Source organism: Myotis yumanensis, unplaced genomic scaffold (genome assembly GCF_028538775.1).
Source record: "Myotis yumanensis isolate MYYU_CA2020_CCGP unplaced genomic scaffold, mMyoYum1.0.hap1 SCAF_11, whole genome shotgun sequence".
Classification (NCBI taxonomy): Eukaryota; Metazoa; Chordata; class Mammalia; order Chiroptera; family Vespertilionidae; genus Myotis; species Myotis yumanensis.
This window is the reverse complement of record NW_027223762.1, coordinates 22,586,398-22,609,086: the sequence shown is the minus strand read 5'-3', so window position 1 is coordinate 22,609,086 and position 22,689 is coordinate 22,586,398. Positions and strand designations below refer to the sequence as shown.

At 39.7% G+C, this 22,689-nt stretch overlaps 1 long non-coding RNA gene across 3 annotated transcripts in view; it reads right to left on the bottom strand.

Moving 5' to 3' along the window:
* The window catches only part of LOC139019404 (uncharacterized), a 90,711-nt gene that overhangs the window by 7,110 nt on the left and 60,912 nt on the right, over window positions 1-22,689 (bottom strand). Inside the window, exons 6-7 of one of the 3 annotated variants that reach the window (XR_011473099.1) lie at window positions 4,862-4,887; window positions 3,041-3,608 (exon numbers count right to left, since the gene is read on the bottom strand). The exons of 1 other annotated variant lie outside the window; for it this stretch is intronic. This is a non-coding gene — a long non-coding RNA (uncharacterized lncRNA). Of the gene's footprint in view, window positions 1-3,040; window positions 3,609-4,861; window positions 4,888-21,212; window positions 22,398-22,689 lie in introns of those variants that run through there. One more of the 3 variants, XR_011473101.1, reaches the window with a different exon arrangement.

The window sequence follows — 22,689 nt, the reverse complement described above, 5'->3', positions numbered from 1 at the left end:
CCCCAAATGATTGGGAGTGTGGGGAGGTTATGGTAAATCTGGCAATTCTGAAGGAAAAATAACCACTCTAGACTGCCTGCCAAAGACAAATTTCAGCTACCTCTCTGTTTTGTTGGGGGCCCGACCTAAGAGAAGAATGGGCTGAACCAGGCCGTATTTACAAAGTTATCTCTAGGTTAAATTTCTATAAAAATAAAACTTGTTTTCTGCCCCCCCCCCCCCCCCAATGCCTCTGCATTGATTTCCCCCCTCCCTTCAAAGTCCCTACCACCATTAAGCTGCTCCTTCTTCCTGGCCTGCTATCCTGGCTGCCTCTCCAGGGCATAGACATGCAAGACCTGATTCTTCCACCTTCCTAATGAGGAGGAATATAGGGGGCAACGGGGGGGGGGGGGGGGGGGGGGGGCGGGGGGGGCTAGCAATCTGAATCTGTGACAGTGACTGGTGTCCTAGTGCACATTTTTAAAAAAATATATTTTATTGATTTTTTACAGAGAGAAAGAGAGAGGGACAGAGAGTCAGAAACATCGATGAGAGACAAACATCAGCTGCCTCCTGCACACCCCCCACCGGGGATGTGCCCGCAACCAAGGTACATGCCCCTGACCAGAATCGAACCCGGGACCCTTCAGTCCGCAGGCCGACGCTCTATCCACTGAGCCAAACCGATTAGGGCACTAGTGCATATTTTTAAAAAATATATATTTTTATTGATTTTAGAGAGGAAGGGAGATGGAGAGATAGAAACATCAATGATGAAAGAGAATCATTGATCGGCTGCCTTCTGCACGCCCCCTACTGGGGATTGAGCCCACGACCCGGGCATGTGCCCCTGACTGGAACCAAACCTGGGACCCTTCAGTCTGCAGTCTGACACTCCATCCACTGAGCCAAACCAGCTAGGGCCCTAGTGCACATTCTTGTTAGCCTATAATAAAGTCACTGCCCCTTCCATAGGCAATAGTCTGTTCTGGGTACTCCCAGTTTGCAGGGGCCACGGGCTGGAAATTTGGCAGCTTGGCCAGAGTGTGTGTGTGTGTGTGTGTGTGTGTGTGTGTGTGTGTGTGTGTAGCTGGTACCACCCAAGCCAGGCATTTAGATACAATCTAACTTCCCCATTCCAACTGACTCAGAAGGGGCTAACTACCACAAAAGCCGGGTAGTTAGGAAACAGAGAAATTTAGGAATATATAAGGGGTGATCTCATTGTATTAGCTGTTCAGGCTTTGGATCTTCGAATCCCCTGAGCCAGCAGAGCTGCTTTAAATAAAGGGTTTTCCCTAACTCTCCGAGTACTCCTTGTGTATTTTCTGGTTGTCTGGTTAATTCTGCAACACTATCTTTTTACTTTTCTTTTTTCCCCACATCAAAACTTACCTATTTATTTACTCAAGGACCTGATAAATCAGGAGCTAAATGGAGCCCTTAGAGGGTCAAGACCTAGTTTTACTGATTGTTTCTCCAGCATCCTGACATATGGTGACTGTACAAGGGTGATTTTCAAGTGGATGGATGCCAGATATAGAAATATATGTTAGCCCTGACCGGTTTGGCTCAGTGGATAGAGCGTCGGCCTGCAGACTGAAGGGTCCCGGGTTTGATTCCGGTCAAGGGCATGTTCCTTGGTTACGGGCACATCCCCAGTAAGGGGTATGCAGGAGGCAGTTGATCGATGTTTCTCTCTCATCGATGTTTCTCTCTATTCCTCTCCCTTCCTCTCTGTAAAACATCAATAAAATATATATAAAAATACATATATGTTAATAAAAGGTACTAGCTTAAAATCCCCCTATCAATAGCCAATAATGTGGAGGGAAATATTTTGGGGGAAGGTAGGCCTTCTATTTCTCATGTCAAGGTCAGGAGAACTACCAACTTCATTTGTAAGACCAGCCCTGATTGTTCCGAGGCTGGAAGTGGCTTGGTCACTATCTGAATCTGAGTAATAAAAAAAGGAAAGACATTAAAGCCCCCTGAGGTTTCCCATATGGCAGGGGGAAGGGAAGTCAGGTAGGAAAGTCCACAGAATAATGAAACAGGCATTGCTCTAAAAATCAGCACAGTCAAGTACTCTGTAACCTAATTCCACCATACACTTTCAATTTAGCTGTCTTACTGTAAATTTATTAAAAGGAACATAAATCTTCAAATATATGCTTTCTTACACTTAACCATTATTTGACCCCTGATCCTCTCATTAAAAATAAATTTAAATGGTTATGTTGAATATGTGCTTATATATACTTAACCAGAACTTGACCCATAATACTCTCAGTGCATTGTACCTCACAGAATGTCCTAGATATACTATGATCTTATTTCTAATAGCTGAATAAGCTAATCCCCATAAAGCCACATGAGTACTTCACTGTGATGTAGTACAAGGAAGAATTAGGATGTTCTCAGTGGGCAACTGCAATAAGCTGCCTGCTGAGTCACTGAGCTGATCTATTTTTAATCCAATGAGCAAAACTTCTATTTGGTGTGACCTTATCTGAAAGATATCTTTTGTAGAGCTTGTAAAAACTATCCCACTCCAGGAAATTGAGGAAATGTTCATTTTCATTAGATCCTGACAAAATAATTATGCTTTTTATTCAGTTGGACATGAATCTTATATTTTAAGGGAGAAGAAATCTTATATTTTTAAGGGAGAAGAAATCAAGTATTACCTTAATAAAGACAGACAAGCAGCCAAGTTGTAAAAACAAAATAAAAAAGCTTGGTAAAACTAAATTTCTATTTTCCTTTGAGAATTCATCTGTATAGTAATAATTACTGGAAATGCATTAGTTACGGTGAAAATTATATTCTTATTTTACATATACTTCTCTACTGGTTCAGAAAAATGAATGTGGCTAAGGCCACCATGTGATACTGCTTTTGATAGTCTCAAATTAGGTAAACAACTGCTTTTGTTTTTGAGAGAAAATGTCCCATAAAAATTGTGAAACTCCTACTGGTTTAACAAGAAAAATGAACCAATAGTGTTTATTTTTTAAAATATATTTTTATTGATTTCAGAGAAGGGAGAGGGAGATAGAGATAGAAACATCAATGATGAGAGGGAATGATTGATCAACTGCCTCTTGCACGCCCCCCACTGGGGGCCGAGCGCAACCCAGGCATATGCCTGGGAATCAAACGCTCCTGGTTAATAGCTTGACACTCAACCACTGAGCCTCAATCGGCCAGGCTGTTACAGATGTGTTTGTAAGACCACTATTAAATAGAGAGAAAAAAATTATTGTAATTGAATAGCATTTGTTCGTGATTTCCTTTTGAACTTCCACAAGAATAATTTGATGCTAATTGTTTGAAGAGGTCGAGAAAGGTATCCATGTCCAGTATTAGTTAATTGTCTCTTGGTAAGAAAATAATGCACATAATACACTTAGATCAGGGAGGAAACCTTATTGTAAAATTGTGTTGGATGAGAGGATTATTGTCTTCCCATTTCTTTCCCTCTTTCTTCCTGCCGAGAACATAGATTTGATGCCTCCAGGTACAGCATCCATCTTGCAGTTATAAGGACAAACACCACAAAGGAAGGATGATGGGATAGGATGCTAGATGAAGCTTGCTGACACATCCTGGACAGCCTACTTCTAAGAATGCAAAATAAAACACAGGTTGCCCAATTTAAGTGGTGCATAAAACATACTTAGACTAAAAGATTGTTTAACTGAAATTCAAATTAACTGATGTCCTGTATTTTTATTTGCTAAAGCTGGCAACCCTCCCTGCTTCTAGACTTCTTGCTGTTTGAAAATATTCCAATCCTATTTGGATAAGCTACCACTGTGCCTTACTACATGCAGCTACAGTCAATCCCTAACTGGTACACATTTTAAAAATATTTGTTTTAATTCAGACTTTTTCTAAAGCCCTGCCCTTTAGGTTAACTATTTGGAATGATGAGCTACATAATATCTTCTTTCTTAAAAAAATGCAATCCAGAAATAGCAATTGTTAAATTATTGAAACAAGGAGGCTCTTAGACTGAGGTGGTTCTAATGCCTTAGTGGCATTATGTAAGCACATAAAACCCAATCTTGTAAATGCTTCAAGGTTAAGAAATCCAAACCTAAAGACAACCAACCACAAACTGCCACGTAGGCTTTCCGAAATAAGGCAACTGTTTAATCTGTAGCCAATCAAATAATTCCTTGCTTTGCTTCTGCCTCTTCTCTCTGAAATCTTTTTCCGGCTCCTAGTGGTGGAACACTTTCCAGTTTGAATGGACTTTTTGCTCAAATAAACTCTTAAAATTTTTGATATGCATCAGTTTATCTTTTAGCAGTTTAAATGATTGGTCATTTCTTTTACCAGCAGTTGGCCCTTGAAACTTAACTAGCATTAGAAACAGAATTCAAATTTGTCTATATGATTCACCAACTAGAGGCATAAAGATTAAAGATTTGCCTCACTCATATCTGATAAAAGCCTATGCAACGTTAAAAAACTACATACATGAATTATAAGTTAGTAAATTCAAAGGGAACCATTATCCATGGATTTACTAATGTATTTCTAGATTTACTTATATTCTTTTACTGCACTGATAATACCAAATATCTCAAATTATTAAAGGCAAACGGGCTAATTCAGTTGAATTACTGATTGTTGTATCACTATGCATAAGTAAGTTTTGAGTATGAAGAAGTGGAAAACAATGGGAAAAGTGGGAAAAAGTAACAATCTTTTCAAGGAGATAAAACTTACATGAGTCAAGTATCTAAGGATGAAACATGGAAGAATAATACAGGGTGGAACAAATGTAGGTTTACAGTTTGTATGGAAAATAATACAATAATTAATAAAGACTAATACAGGAATAAACTTTGTTTCATGTACTCACAATGATAAACGTACTTTTGCTCCACCCTGTATAAAAAAAGATAAATTATAGTTAAAATGAAATATAAAAATTGCCAACATGTATAATAAATATCATGGACTGTTAGGACAGAAGTTATTTGGGAATATTTTATGGAGAAGGTGGGATTTGTGGTGGGCCTTAGATTTGCCTCATTCATTTCTGATAAAAGCCTATACAACTGGTGTGACCACTTATAAGCCCGCCCATAAAAGGTTTAGTGTTTAAAGTGAGATGGTGAGTTCTATTTCTCCTCTCTTATTCTGCTCAGTTTCCCATTTCTTTCCACAAAGAGTGACATTGTTCAGAGCAGAATTGTAGATAGAGTACTTTTCTTTTCACCTCCTAGGCTGACTCTAGTTTGAATGCATTTGGTATGATCACTGGAATTTTTTTTCAGAAGTAAAAGGGGTATTGTATACTATTCTGGGGGATGAAATGCACTCTACTTCAGGAATCAGAAACCGGGGTTCCTGTCCCAGCTTTTGTGTGACTTTAGGTCAGTCACCTCTCTCTCTGGGGCTTCAGTCTGCCCATCTATAAAATTATCTAAAACTTTTTTCTCATGGTTAATTTTGGAGGAGAACAGCTTTCCTGAGATATAACTCACATTCAATACAATTTACCAACTTAAAGTATTCTATTCAGTGGTTTATAGTATATTCACAGAGTTGTGCAACCATCACCACCGTCATTTTAGAACATTTTCATCGCCTCAAGAAGAAACCCCTTATCCTTTAGCTATCACTTATACCTGCATACTCCTCACACCCCGCCCCCAACTACTAATCAACATTTTGTCTCTATAGATGTCCCGATTTTGGACTTTCCTATGAGTGGAATCATGTAATATGCAGTCTTTTGTGATTGGCTTCTCTCAGTTAACCTTATGTTTTCAAGATTCATCCATGTTATTGCATGTATCAGTACTTCATTCCTTCTTTATGGTCAAATCATTTTCTATTCTATGGATATACCACTTTTGTTTATCTACTGTCTATCTGTTGATAAGCATTTGGGTCGTTGACAGCTTTTGGCTATTATGAATAATGCTACTATGAACATTCATAAAGAAGTTTCTGTGTAGACATATATTTTCATTTCTTTGGGGTATATACCTAGATGTGGAATTGCTGGATCATAAGATAACTCTATGTTTAATAGTTTGAGGAACTGCCAGAATGTTTTCCAAAGTAACTGGACCATTTTTGACTCATCAGCAGTGTATGAGGATTCTGACTTCTCATACTTTGCAATACTTATTTTCTGACTTTCTGATTTCTAGCCACCCTACTGATGTGAAATGGTATCTCATTGTGTTTCCCTGATGACTAATGATGCTGAACATCTTTTCATGTTCTTACTGGCCATTTGTGTTATCTTCTTTGGAGAAATGACATTTCAAATCCTTTCACATTAATAAAATTGTATAGCAAGAGAGAGAAAGCTATTTCACTAATTGAACTATTAATGCTTAAAAACAAAAATGTAAATAACTCAAGGGCGGGGGGAAAAAAGAAAAAAAAGGAGACATATGTAATACTCTTTGTAATACTTTTAGCAATAATAAAAAATAAAATAAAAAATAAAAAAATAAAGTATATAACCTACAAAAAAAATGTAAATAACTAATCTAACTTTAAAGTCTCCAAACTTCTTACCCTAAGTTTATTTTTAAGCACATTTATTTAAAAAGTTAAATTAGTAATAAATCCTTTGTTTTCTCATTCTGTGATTTTAATAGTAGTCACCCTATTAAATGGATATATATCTAGGGATCTAAGATGGCAGTGAGGTAGGTAGAAGTTACATTCACCTCCTCCCAGGACCAAACTTATGGAAAAATCAACCCAAATAACCAAATGAAGACTAGACAGGCTCTGGCCAGGCAGCTCAGTCACTTAAAACATCATCCCAGTGTGCCCAGGATGTGGGTTTGATTCCTGGTCAGGGCACATTCAAGCACTAATTGGGCAGAATATATGCAGCCCTATATTCAATGCAGCATCATTTACAATAGCTGAGATATGGAAGCAACCTAAGTACCCATCAATAGATGAGTGGATAAAAAAGCTGTGGTACATGTATACAATGGAATATTAGCCACAAAAAAAGAATGAAATCTTACCATTTGCACAGCATGGATGAACCTAGAGGGTATAATACTAAATGAAATAAGTCAATCAGAGAAAGACAAGTACCATATGATTTTATTTATATGTGGAATCTAAGGAATAAAATAAATAAACAAAATGGAAACAGACTCATGGAAATGAGAGCAGACTGTTGGTTGCCAGAGGGGAGAGGTGAAAGATGAAGGGATGAAAAAGAACAAATTGGCAGTTACAAAATAGTCACAGGGATGTAAAGTACAGCACAGGGAATATAGTCAATAATATTGTAATAACTATGTACAGTGGCAGGCGGGTACTAGAAATATTGGGGGGAACACTTTGTAAAGTATATGATTGTCTAAACACTGCTGTACACCTGAAACTAATATAAAATAACATTGAATGTAAACTATCATTGAAAAATAAAAAAATTTTAAAGGGTAGATTAATCAATGATCTACTCCAACATTCTGTTTTAGATATTAAAGATTCTTTGTCAGTAAATATGGTTATTTTCTGTGATAGTGGGTCTCAATGTGTGGTCTGCCTCTCCCTGGACTCACCAAAACCCTTTCAGGTCAAAACTATTTTCCTAATAATACTATGACATTATCTGCCTTTTTCGCTATGTTGACATTTGCACTGATGGTACAGAAGCACTGGTGGGTAAAACCGCTGGTGCCTTAGTAATGAAAGCACCAAACTATAATAATAGGAATTCTATTGTTCACTGCCAAAGACTGCCTGTAAGAAAATAAATATGTAAACAGACAAATAAGTAAATAAAATTTAAGATGCCAGTTTCACTTAAGAATGTTCTTGGTGAAACAACAAAAATTCTTCATTTTGTTCAATCTTAACCCTCGAGTACACATCTTTTTAACATCTGTGTGATGAGATGGGTTGTGTACAGAAAGCCCTGGTGCTGCATGTTGTAACAGGGGTTATCTTGAGGAAAAACACTTGTTCTTTGGTTTGCAAGCTGAACTAACTCCTTTTTTCATGGAATGCCATTTTGACTTAGAAGAATGACAGATAGAAAAATTGTAGTTATTGAAACTTGGATATTTAGGAAACATTTTCTTAAAGATGAATCTAGTGGGCCTGTCATGTCAATGAATATAATTGACAGTATTTGTTGCCAGTGATAAAATTTGGGCTTTCATGTGGAAATGAGAATTTAAAAAACCTTATGTCTGCCACTGTGAACTTGACAACTTCCCAGTATTTAAAGAAGACCTTTCCAATGGAATAGGTGATATTAATGAATGTGATTTTTTTGGGGGGGGGGGGGGTTGTATAATGACATGTGTCAACATTTGGAAGATCTGCATTTCTCAATGTACCAATATATTCTGACAGACAATGCATGATGTTATAAAATCAGGCATGAGTAAAATATTTGAGGGGGAGCAGAGTTTGCCACCCCAAAATATGCCTTGGGGGACATTATTTTAAGATGGTTATTTTTGAGAATAGAGAGACTTAGGAAATACATTTGACCTTCCCCCCAGCCTCCTTTGTTATCAGGTTAGGTGGCCATGGAATATTGGGTTACACTATTTTCTGTCACAAAACTAATTTTCTTGAAGATTCGGTTAAAACAAATAAGTATAGCTTCTCAATGATCCAGATTGTCTCTTAGTAAGAGTAGTAACAGATTTATTTATACCTTTGTGGGAAGCAGGGTTTTATTAGTATTTAATTACAAACAAATGGGAATTCTTTCCATTGTTTAAAAAAATACAGGCTGATTTTTTTCCTTGTGTTACTTTTAGCCCTCTTGAGATTTCTTTAATGGTTTTACTTTCATCATTGAGCATGCATTATTTTATACTTCTGTTGAAATATAATTTCCAATGAAAATAAACTCTTGACCAACCTTAGGGGAACAATAGAAAACACTGAAAAACTCACTGCTTGAATTCATATTTATTCCAGAGCACTTTTTGTATCAAATGACACCTTTTCAGACTCTCTCTCAAGACCTTCCCTCAACAATCATTCTAACCCTTCCAACACACACACACACACACACACACACACACACACACACTATCTAGCCCAGTGATTTTCAACTGGTGTTCTGCAAGAATTTTTAAAACATGCAGTACCTGACTATTTAGTCATGGGCACCGACCTCTTTCCCCTTAGATTGTCAAATTTAAAAAATGACAAAAGCCAACACAACAATAACCATCCGGTGTGAATGAATCAAAATTATACCTATTTCTTGTCAGATTATATTATATATAATGTATATTATATTTTTTGTGTGCCACAAAATTTTAGTTATGGCAGCCCTGGCAAATTAATATGTACAATGACTAAAACACATCAAAAATTTATTTCTTACTCAAAGTCCAAAGAAGGTTGGCAAAGCTTTCCTTCCACTGGTGACTCAGGAGGAATTTAGGGTCCATCTATGTGTGCCATGAGATGAAAAAAGTTGAAAATCACTGCTTTAGCCTATTGTCTTCTCTGAAAACAGGTCAGGGTGTGGTGTTTTTTTGTTGTTGTTGTTCCCACTAAAACTATTTTCAATGGAAAATAAATTAATACCATTTCTTGGGACACTATGCCATTTGTTTTTAACCACTCGATAAATAGTTAGAAATGATAATGCCCCAGATTTTCTTAAACAGTCCTGATTTTAAATGACAGGATTCAGGAATGTATAACTTTAAGAGGTAGTGAGTTTCTTGGGGACAGTCTAAAGACTTCACTTTGAGAAACACTGAAAAAGGAAAGGGTGCGGGTGAAAACAGGAGATAAGGTTGGAGAAATAGGCAAAGGCACAACCAGTCTGGCGCAGGAGTTTGAAATGTACCCCGATGGCAAAGGGACAGAGGACTTTAAGCAAAACAGTGAATGGCATGACTAGATTGATGTTTTAGAAAAATCATTTCAGGTCTATTTTGCAGGAGAGAGAGGCTGGGAGACTGGGAAACTTACTCAGGGCAGTGAGGATAATGATGGAGAAACGAGAATGGTTTTGAAAGATATTTTGGAGATTGAACCTCCTGGATTTGGACTTGAATGTGATGTTTTGGGGGGAGGGTAGATGGAGTAGGAGGAGTTCGAGATACTTTCTGAGTTAGTGCACATAAGACCAAGGAAATCTAGTGAAAATATTGCTAGCAAATTTTCAAGTCTTTTTTTTTTTTCATCTGAAAATAAGAAAAAGAAAACTGCATTTGATTTAGTTTCTGAGACTTATCAAATAAAATCACCATTGGGTGTCATGACAGTTTCCTAAAACCAGGCTTTCTAACCTCGGGTTAAACATTGATCCCGAGCAAAACTCTTCTATTTCAGGGATTTTCTGATCATTCCTTCTGGTACTGTAAGGCACTAACAGGGGGATAATTCGTCCTTGGCTACCCATGGAGAAAGGAAGGAAAAATGAATTCACAGTCCTGGAGCAGGCCCTCAGACGCCTTGCAGAATGGTGAGCACACTGCCAACACCTTACAGAATCGTCTGCAGGTGTATAAAATGTGCTGAGCATTTCTAAAATGTATTTGCTTTAGTGGGACATGCATATAGATAAAAGAATAAACTTCACTCATATTAGAAATACATGTGCATTAAGGAGTTTTTCTGAAACAAGGCGTTTCTCTGAAATAAAGGATATTGCATTTGAAGGCTGGTAAGACTGTTTCTTACACGATTACGTAAGAAAAGAACGTTGTAATTTGTAAGCCAGGCCTTTACGCCCTGCCATGGTCACAGCCTTAGCAACAAACAGGGACAGGATAAAGCCGTGGTTATGAAGTAATAACTGGCACTAAGAATAAAACAGACTCATAACGAGAAGGGTCTCAATTATACCTTTATGAGTCAGACTAGTCATTCTGGTTTGTCCAAATGTAGGGATAGTACCCTGGTCAGGCTGGCACTCAGTTCAGATCTGTAACTTTGATCTTAGCAACTGAATGTTGACCCAGGTTCTTCTTTATTGAGAGAAAGCCATAGCCATTTGCTCTTTCTCACAACATTTCATTGGCTTTTGTTGATAGAATATTCTTCAAAATCAGGCTTACCCACCACCTCCTCCTACACACCCATACTCTTAAAAAAATTTTTTTTAAAATATGTTTTTTTATTGATTTCAAAGAGAGGAAGGGAGAGGGAGAGAGAGATAGAAACATCAATGGTGAGAGAGAATCATCAATTGGCTGCCTCTTGCATTCCCACTACTGGGGATCGGGCCTGCAATCCAGGCATGTGCCCTCATGAGGAATCAAACCCTGACCTCCTGGTTCATAGGTCAACACTCAACCATTGAGCCACACAGGCCGGGTCACTCCCATACTCTTAGAAGTAGAAACTGTAGACTTGATTCGATTCTTGTCATCAAGGAGCTGACCACTTGGGGGAGTGGGGGAGAAAGGTCAGGCACTGCCCAGGTGGTGTTGAGTGTCGACCTATGAACCAAGAGGTTACTGCAGTATGGGGTGTACAGGAGGCAGCCAAGAGATGTTTCTCTGTCTTCGATGTTTCTATCTCTCTCTCCCTCTCCCTTCCTCTCTCTCTAAAATAAATAAAAACATATTTTAAAAAAGAAGGGTCAAGTACACAGGTGCCATACTATATGATATCTAAATCCAGAATGATTAAAGTCCTATAGGACCAGGGAGGAGAAAAGGATCACACTAGGGTGATCAGGCAAGTTTTCATAGTTGATTAGAACTGAGCCTTAAAATACGCAACCTCTCCTTAAATAGAATTCAGGTATCATTCTTATTAGTTTTCTATTGCTATGTAAGAAATCACTGCAAACTTAGCTCAAAACAACGTTCATTTATTAGCTCATAGTTCTGTAGGCCAGAAGTCTGGGCAGGTTCAACTGGGCTCCACTGAGAGTCTGACACGGTCAAAATCCAATGTTGGTCAGACTGGGCTCTTTCCTGGAGGCTCTCAGAAAGAATCTGCTTCCAACTTCACCTGGGTTGTTGTTAGAATGTAGCGTCTTGTGGCTGAGGTCCCCATCTACAGTGGGGCCACTGTCTACTAGAGGCCACCCACATTCCTTCTCAATAGGTCATCCCCATCTTTAAAGTCAGAAATGGCACGTTGAGTCTTCACACTCAGATCTCTCTGACTTCTTCTACTAAAAGCTCTGCTTTTAAAAGGCTCTTTGTACATTAAGGTCAACTAACTCGGGACTAAATTACATCTGTAAAATCTCACAACATTGCCTAGATTAGTTTTCATTGAATAACCAGAGGTCAGGAATCTTGGGGGCTATCTTTAGAATTCTTCCCACCACGTGGTTATTCCATGAACCTATCTTAAGGTGTTCACCAATCATTTTATCAATTAAATAATCTATCGGTCCCCTATTAAGTGCATAGAACCTGTTATGGTCATGCTAAGTGGAATCTTAGTTTTAGTTTGAAAGATTGTCCAGGTGCTTCAAAACTTGAAGTCTAGTCCAGGCTTAAAAATAAAAGTCAAACATTTTCAATAAACAGTTAAGGGGAGGGGTGTGTGGAGAGGTGAAGGAGGATAGGGGGATAAATGGTGATGGAAGGAGACTTGCCCTGGTATGGTGAACACACAATACAATATACAGATGATGTATTATAGAGTTGTACACTTGAAACCTGTATGGGTTTTTAAGAAATTGATTTGAGAGAGAGAAAACTGAGATGGAGAGAAAGAAACATTGATCGGTTGCCTCCTGCACACACCCCAACCAGGGATCAAACCCATAATCTGGGTATGCGCCCTGACTGGGAATTGAACCAGTGACCTTTCAGTGCATGGGACAATGCTCAACCGCCTGAGCCATACCAGCCAGGGCAAAACCTGTATGGTTTTTATTAACCAATTTCACCCCCAATAAATTAAAGAAGAAAGAAAAACTAATTAAATATAACATATTAAAATTGTATTTCAAAATGTTTCAATGAAGACATGTAACAGCATTACTTAGGGAGTATTCCAAGCTACACACACTACTTCCTGCCTCATTACCACCTAGAAAGCAGAAGGTTAACTCCTCATTTCTCATACCCTGAACCCATTCATAAAGAATCACCATTTTAATGAGTCAGTGTTATCCATTTCTTCATCTATGATGATCTCCTCTCTGTTCCTCACACATACTTTGGTTCTCTTTTGCTTCCGGAACTTTCATACATGTAACATCTTCCCATCCATTACACTTACCAACATTTCACCCACACTTTAAGACTTTGTTCAAATTCTTTCTCCTTCTGACCATATCTACATTTCTTTTTCTATGCAACCTTTTTGGAAACCAATGGTATCATTGGCTACATTACTTCTATTTCAACCTCATATACATATATATTTTGAACTTTTATTTCACAGTGGTTTTGCTATATTATCCCAAAGTATTTAGCCTAGCAAAGGCATTGAAAAATATTTGTAGATGTGATTAAATTTATCTGACTGAGAAAATCTGACATTTCCCATGATTTACTGCTGTTAATACTATCTATCTAGCTGTGAGATTCCTTAAATATCTTAAAAAATAATCAGGGTTTTAACAAACAAGCAATATACAATCACTGGTTGTGGCTTCATGTTCTCCATTTATGAATAGGCTTCTATCTGAAGCTTTTAAAGAAGTGTCAGTTATTGATATTACCAAGCAAAAAACTATAAAGTGTGCTAGAGCTGAGAAGCATTCTTTTTTTTTCTTTCCAAGTTTTATTGAGATATAATTGACATACAACATTCAGTAAGCTTAAGGTGTGTAACTTGTTGATTTGTGGTAAGCATTCTTATCAATAACTTTCTAACAGATTTTCTGTGACTATCCATTTTCTTTTCTCTCGGTTTACATGAAAACAGTAGCTGCCTACCAAAATCTTCCTTGTCCATGGCAATAGAGTTGAGCCTGGAAGCTGCTGCTCAGCCTGAAACTATACTTCCCAGCAGCCCCTGCAGTCATATGTGGTCATGTGATTTATTTTTGCCAATAAAATATGAGGGAGAATGTTGCTCTTAAAGTGTTTGCACCTTCTTTCCTCTTCCTTTAAGTGGATGCTGATATACATTAAGACTGTAGGGAAGCAGAATCTTAGATGGATGAACTTGGGGCCATGATTCTCTAGGTGGATGAGAGCTACTGCTAACTGGAATGTTCACCCTGCTTTATGAGTGATAAACTTCTGCTGGATTTTGACTATTGTATTTTAGGGTCCATTTGTTTCAGGAATATAGCCTTCCACAACTAGTACGGGTTCATTTTTATATTTTTTTCAAGTATCCAATAGACATGTAGTGTGCCTCCCACAGCATACACATATATTAAAATCAAACAAAGAAGGTAAGAGCCAGGCGATCACTGAGAAAAAAGGTAATAGGCTCTGATTCTGAGGAAGAACTGTTTTCATCTTTGTAGGAAGAAAAAATCTTAGGAAGCTATTTATAGTAATTGAAGGCAGAACTTCTACTTAGCAATAGCTCTGAGGCAATGCGGTTTGTGTTTTGATCGGTTTGTGGCTTATGGTCAAGGAGCCTTGCTGGATGGCCCATATCTGTCTCAACAGAAAAAGAAGAAACTAAATTCACTTCTACCTAAGGCCAGAACAATGTCCTCTAATGTCAATCTCCTCTAATTTGAATTCTTCCCAAGTACACCTTGGCATTTTACATCTTTCGAAAAGGGTTTCCTAATCACCACCCTCTCTCCACCAAGACAAGGATGGGGATATCCCTTCTTGAAGTATCCCTAGAACTCTGTAGATATCTATCATTGCTCTCACCACACTAATTCCTCTGCAACCTAACCTCCCACTCTAGTTAATCAGCCCCTTGAGTGCAGGAACATTTTGTTATTCACCTTTGTGGTCCCTCTGCCTAGTACAGTGCCAGGCATACAGTAGATGTTTCATAAATGATGGTTGAATGAATAAGTGAATGTAAGGGCCTCACAGGATTATAGTTCTTTGCTTATTCCCATAGGAGACATGTTCATAATACTCACTACTGGACATCACTGCCAAGCCTTTCTCAAATCTTTTTTTTTCTTATTTTTGCTACCATGCCTTACTACTTTCTACTGGTTGAGTCTTCTACTGCTTTTGCTTAGATCAGCCAGACCTATGTGGCTTCTTAAGATATTTCTTAGAAAAAGTCTCTCTTGATGATTAATTTTTAATATTCTCAATTCTTTTCTACATTGGACACATTATGTCAAAAGTTAGGACTGAGGAGTAAAGAGAGACCTGACCCAGAAGTCAGGAAACCTTGAATCTTGCTATCTCTTAAGGATTTGGCAAAATGCTCCCCCCAAAAGCCACTGTAAAATCACTGTGAGTGAATTAGAAAAGAGTAAGCCTTAGAACCATTCTTAAGACAAAACACTTCCTAGAAATAATGATAAATTTTAAAACAAATAAAAGCAGAACTTGGTATGGGGCCTGTGAGAAGCAGAGTTTAAAAACCACAAGCCTAGATCATTTCAAGCCTGTGGTTCTATGTAAATGTATCACCCTGCATTTTTTTTACACGTAAATGATGTGATCTTTGGTAATTTCAAATCTGTCTAATAAGGAATACCACTGGGTATTATCTATATCTAATAAAATTACCTTTGTTGACATGCATTTTACAGGGGAATTTATAGAGGCAGTGGGCACTGTGGGCACCAGCATCATGGACTTGGAAGTAAGACAAAACTGAATTCAAATTCTGTCACCTCTGCAAACTAGCAGTGTGACTTGGACAAGCTACACAATCTCTCTAAGCCTCAGTTTCCTCTCCTGTACATGGGGATGAGAATGCTTGCCAGACTGGCTGTTGTGTGAATGACATGGGACACTGTACATAGAGCATTCAGCACAGTGCCTGGCATGTACTACATTCCCTATAAAAATTAACTGCAGATAATTTCACTTTTATTGCTTCATTTAATCTTCACAATACAAGTGTTCCTACTATTCTTTTTTTTTTTTTTTAATCCTCACCCAAGGATATTTTCCCATTGATCTTTTAGAGACAGTAGAAGAGAGAGGAAAAGACAGAGAGAAGCTTTGATATGAGAGAAACACATTGATTGGTTGCCTCCTGCATGCACCCTGGCCAGGGCCAAGGCTGGGGAGGAGCCTGCAACAAAGGTACATGCCCTTGACCAGAATCAAACCCAGGAACCTTTGGTCCACAGGCTGACATTCTATCCACTGAGCCAAACAGGCTAGGGCCATACCATTCTTATTTACAGAAAATGTTAAGACTCAACAGAGTGAAAAGACTTGCCCAAATTCACCCAGTGAGGGTAGGACCAGTGTTCTACATTGTTGGACACTACCCCACTCAGAGTTTCAGTGAGAGAAGGAACTAAGAATAATAAACTCAGGGAGGAAAAAATGAAATGGAATGATCCAGGTGGGAGCCACAGGAGCAAAACCTGATGACCACACAGGGATGACGACCACAAGGTAGGGGTGGAGAGGAGGATTCCAGAGATAAATTTCACGAACTTACAACAGTGTATGAGACTGACTGAGACATTGTCTAAGGAAGAGGGCAGAAGCCAGGATGTCAGTGACCTCTCCCCACTCGCAAATCCCCAGTCTGTGGCAGGGGTGGGGCTTCTCCTCTGCCCAGCTCAGGCTTCTGCACATAGCAGGTGCTCACTGAACATCGCTAAGTGGTCTGAGTAACAAGGCTTCTCTTTTTATCTCCCCACCCACACCCACCATAATTTGGAAGACTTTCCTTGCTCTTAAAATTCTGAGGAATAAAGGATACTGCTTCTTCCTTCCTCAAAACAAAAGGAAGATTCCTTCCTGACAATCCAATTTTGTATAAAGTAATTGATTAATCCTGACAATTACTCCATTACTGTACTTTAAACAGCAGCTCCCACCTCCATGCCTCCTTCCTCCTCCTTCTCCATACACTGAAGTCATGATGTCTAATTTAGTTCATCATCATAATTTCTACCCACAGCAAGCTGATATCATTGCAAGCAAGCACAGCCCCAGACTACTCTGAGACAAAGAGGCAGAGACCCAAGAAAGAAAATCAAGGCCCATATTCATGCCCCCTCCATCCCTGCCCAGTCACTTGCCTATTGTCCTATGGAGCCTGCTCTTTTACAAGAATATCTGTGGTTCAGAAGTACATTGCAGAGATACAGACAGAAATTCCTTATTTCTACTATATATATATATATATATATATATATATATATATACACACATATATATATTTATTGTACTCAATATATACTCAATCTATATATATTTATTGTACTCAATATATATATCAAGAGGAAATGCAGGTATTGGTCTTGTTCCCTCTAATCAATTTATGTATTTGAGTTGTTTCCATTTTAGAGAAAATTACAAAAACAAAAGACCAGAAGGGTTAAAATATCACAGAACGTTCTGTCCTCATTACTTGTGTGAAGTCCCCACTGCATCACAGGGACAGCATGTTAAATCAATAGAGACTTGAGCTGTTAATTTCCAAAAAGGAAGAGATGATTGAACTAAAATAGCCCATGTCGAGTCTCTGCCCACTGGGAATGGAAGTCCCTTTATTTTCAGGTCTTTCTACAATTAGGTAAGTTCCAGGAAGATTACGAGCCACTTTACAAAAATTTCTGATTTTTTTTTTTTGGGGGGGGGGGGATGGGTGGGGAGGGAAAACTTTGCTGACACAAAAGCTTTAGTTTTTTACAGCACTAATTTTACAATAAGGTGATAAGAGGTGTAATCGGTGTGTATGTAGGTGTATGTAGGTGAAGTGTGATGAGGGTGGGGTGGGGTGGGGCTGGGGAGATGGGGTCACATCAAGGTCAGCAACAGGTAAGCCTCTTGCCTGTTTTTAATTTCATCTTCTTCCTTCCCTGGGCTATGCCTCTGCATTGAAAGTGGAGGGGAGGTGATGCCACTTTCATATTTTACTGATCACGGGCCATCTTTTTCTAATTTCTTTCCAAGCAGAGACTTGCATTGCATAGGCTCATGATCAATGACTTTTGATCTGGTTTGCATGATCAAATATTTGAAGGGTCTAGTGAGGACCAGCGTGATAAAATAAAGGCCAGCTTTTACTTGAAGACATTTCCTGACAGCACTCCTTGATGCGTCTATTCCTGTGAACTATAATAGGTGTCATCAGCCTGATTACCTTTTACATATACAGATTGTGGAAATTCACAGAGTAGAGAAGTAGGCTTTTTTTTTTTCAAATAAATATCAGCTGATTCTAATGTTTTAATAAGAGTTCCTCCCCCCCCCCCCCCTTTTTTTTCTCATTCTTATTTATGACTTCTTCAAACTAAGAGTCTGTTGCAGCTGGCTAGGGATTCCTTTTTTTTTTTTTTTTAATCTAAAATAAATTCCTTTCATTCTTAGAATGGCCATGAGCTCTAAGCTGCCATCTCTGAGTTATTCCCCAGGAGAAGTGAGCAGCAGTTCTCCATTGGCTTTCCCCTCTGTGGTTGCAGTGGATATGAAGGGAAAGGTGTTCCTCCACCTCATCACTTCCCAAGGGAGCTCCCTCCTCTCAAAAAGCAGCTGGTCTCCTCTGGCAAGGGGTGAGAGGCAGGCTGAATTTTGAGATCAGGAAGGGTGTCTATAGCTCCTTTCTTTCAACCCTTGTCTTTCCATGTTCCCTGCCATTTCATCTGTGGATGGGCCAGCTCTAGTGCTAAGCTAGTTCTCACTAAAGTAGGTAAGAGAATAGCAGCCACTCTCACCCACCACCATCCATTCCCTCACTTATACATGGCGAACAGTCTAGGGGCCTAGATGCAAACTTAATCCACACCTCCTCCCTCTTCTGGGTGGGCTGCCTTCATGCTAGACTGGTGATTCTCAGTCTTCCCTGCACCAGAATTCTCTGAAGAGCTTTTAAAATGCACAGTCCTGAATCTACTTTAGAGCACTTGAAACCAAACCTCTGGAGGTGGAGACCAGGCAAGTATGTTTTCAAAGCTCCAGAGGGAGAGGTGAGAATGTGCTTCCTGTTGTCCAATGCCAGCTCAAGGCACTTGGCAAGTCAGCCCCTTTGAGCCAGTCTTTAGTAATGGCCCTGCATGCAGTCTTACTGAGACCACCCACATTCACTTTCCGTCTTTCTTGTCTCGCTTTCCATTGGTCCTGGGTGCTGCCTTGCTCCTGTCCACTTAGCACAGTGGTTCTCAACCTTCCTCATGCCTCGACCCTTTAATACAGTTCTCATGTTGTGGTGACCCCCAATTTCATTGTTACAAATTGAACATAATTAAAGCATAGTGATTAATCACAAAAACAATATGTAATTATATATGTGTTTTCCGATGGTCTTAGGTGATCCTTGTGAGAGGGTCGTTCAACCCCCAAAGGGGTCACGACCCACAGGCTGAGAACCGCTGATTAGCATTTCCTCTCTAGACTGAATATGGCTTTAACTCCATTCAACTCTGTCATCTCTCTGCCAAGATGGCAGAGGCCACGGTGACCCACATAAGCTTCTCTCAGAATTGACTACAATCCTATAAGCCTATTTGGAGCTTCTCTTTCTGTACTCCCTTCATCCAACATTTATTAAGCATCTAACAGGAATGAGAAATGTCCAGCCCTCAGGCTGCATAAGGCCCACGAAATTATTTGGTCTAGGGGTGAGTTAATTAAATGTTTGAGCAAATATAGCAGCTAATTTTAAGTGGATAATTTTGAATGGCCCCCAAATGATGTTATAAATATCCAAATGTCCCTTGGCAGAAAAAGGGTTCTGCACCTCTGAATGTGTCCAGTTCAATGCCAAGTGCTTTGTATTATTACCACATTCAATCCTTACGACAACTTATGAGGAAATATCATTTACAGCTAATGAGATAGAGATCCTGAGATAATAAAGACCTTGTTCATGTGTCTTATTCCAGGTCTGGTTTTCAAACCCATGATCTCCACATTGCCACACTGCTCCCAGTGGAAAAGTCCTGGTTTCTGCCAGGACGTGTTCACAGTCTAGTCAGGAAGACACACACAGGAAACAAGCAGGAGGGCCAGAGGGAGACTCTGGCTATGGGAGCAGGTAAGAGGGGCATCCACCCAGAGAAGAGTCCTAGAGAAGATGATACTTTGAATTGAACCCCAAAAGATGAGTAAACGTTATTCACATGAAGAACCCCATATACACAGATGTGGCATCCAGAGAAATCTAGGCTTCCTCAGGGACCTTAAGAAGTTCAATATGGCTGGAGGAGGATGTGGAAGAAGAAGTAAGAGGTGGACAGGTAGGCAGGGCAGGTCATGAGCCTTTAAGCTGGTGAGTTCTGCATTTTATCCTGGGGGCAGTGAAGATTTTAAGTAGAAGAGAGATAAAAATCAAAGTTACATTTAGGAGGAAGAGTTGGCAAAGGACATGCATGACTAGAGGCAAGGAGAACAGTTAAAAGGTTATAGCACAAATTCTGGTGAAATTGTGATGGTGACCAGGACTAAGATATTGCCAGTGAAACAGGAGGGGACAAAATTAGGAGCTATTTAGAAGGAAGATACGATTGGGTTTTATGAAAGACTAAATATGGTGAGTGAGAACAAGGAAGAATCAAGAATGAATCCTTCCCTTGAAATAAAGAACATAGGAAGAAAAGCAGGTTGGGGGAAGCTGTGAGTTTCTTTGAACATGTTATGTTAAGGGGTCCAGTGGGCAGCTGGAGATGAAGGCCTGGAGTCCAGAAAAGGTCTGGACTAGATTTAAAGTAGGAAATCACCAAGGTGGTCATTGACTCCAAAGATGTAATAAGGTACCCTGATAGAGTGGGCAGAATGAGGAGAGCTGCATCAGCAATGACCACTAGAAGGGAGCCCACCTTCCCTCCAGGATTTGAGTATTATTCTGATCCCTGGATTGCTTATTCGGGCCCTGAAACCCTTGCCTACTTGCCAGTATCTTTCCCTGAAAGAAAGCGAACTCTTCTTTATGCCCTCATCCATTTGCCGATACCTCCCGAATGTTCAGCTCTTCCAGAACCACATCTCTGCTGGATCCAATTCCTGCATGCTTGCTGCTGCCCAGAATCTCTCCCTACCTTACACCACCAACCAAACAGGACACTCTAGGACCGCCATTTGCCCAGGCTTTCTTTTCCCTTTGGGCACTGTATCTTGAATCGATCAAGCTCTGTTGTGGGCCAGTCTCTAGAATCAGGTTAGTTCCTTCTGGCCCAAATCCTATACCCTAAGTGGGCAGGACCCTCCCTGTTTACTCTCCTTCCCTTTTGGCCCAGGGCTGTGCCCTGGTCCAGCATGCCTCACTTCACAGTCCATGGAACAGCAAAGCAGGCCCCTGAAGATGCTAAAGCTGAGGCTGAAGCTGATGAAGGTGGAGGTAAAGGTTTCTTGGTCTATCCAGCTGCCTGGAGCAGGGGAAGAGGAAACACAGCAGAGGCTAACAGAATGGAAAAGTAGAACACCAGAATTTGCTCCCGAGGGAGACTGGCTGTAGAATACCTTAAATTAGAAGTCTCAAAAAAAAAAAATGTGTTAGGGATCCCTGTTGCCTTGGCTGGCTCTGGGTGTGGTTCTTTCCAAGGGAGAACGATTGGTGGAGTTTTTCCAGCCCTATAATTCTACTTGTGATGAGGTAGAATTAAAGCTGAAATGTGAGTTCATAAATTGCCTAGTTGGTGCATAAGATTTTAAATCTCCTCAAAAAAGTTAAATACAAAATCATATTAAACTCCATATCCATCTGCCTACAATGATCTAATTTCCAAATTGAGTACAATTAATTTTTAATCCTAGGTCAGCTTTCCCACCGCCACCTGTCTCTCTCTTCACAACCTCCCCCATCAGATAGTGTGTGCTCAAAGAATTCGAGACCATTTTAAATATTAACTGGAGCCATACCTACCTAGAAAGATGAATCCACACACACGCCTTCTCTTCTTCCGCCTATTATTACTAGTATAGTTGCTCATATATTTCTAAATGTAGTTCTGGTTAAAAATAAATTCTGTAAACTAGGAATGTGGGATGTGCCTGCCTCCACAAAAATTCCTTTGTTCTCTGTGTAGAAGTGAGCAGAGATGCAGAAGTACAAAGCCAAGCCTGCCTTTAAGAAAAAGATACTACACCAGTTTTCAGCATCTGTGTATGTCTTCCTGTTAGATGCAGGGGTCACTGAATTTGGAGGAGAGATCTGGGTGCTTCCAGGTTTTATAGCATAGACTTACTTCCACAACTGCTCAGTTTTGGATGGGCAGAAATTCCATAAGCAAGGGCACAGGAATAGACAGGCATGGCGGGCTAAGGCCGGTTATCACCAGGAAGCTGACATGATGAAGCATCCTCCAAGAGCAGGCCGACCAGGGCTGAATCAGCTAAGTCAGGAAACTGCTGTCAGCATCTTGAGAGGCCAGGGTACTCCTGGAGAGAAGCTCTTCAGATGGAGATCCTCTGCTGAGTGAGGCCTTTTGTCTGGATGAATTGAACCATGCGTATTTTTAATGAGCTTCTGTTCTCCTTAACATTGGAGTTCTCATCTTCTATGACAGACCCACTCACCCTTGGGGACAGGAATACCAGCACAGATCCTTGAAGAAAGGAAAAGGAACTGGGCAGTAAGTCCTGGGGATATATGATAGATCATGCTCAATGAAAGTAGAAACCAAAGAGGGTTGCTACTTGTTCGATACCATTCTAAACAAATCCTGGGTTGTTCACACCCCAGGATTACTTGCAATAGGCAACTCAAAGGTCCTGAGCCTGA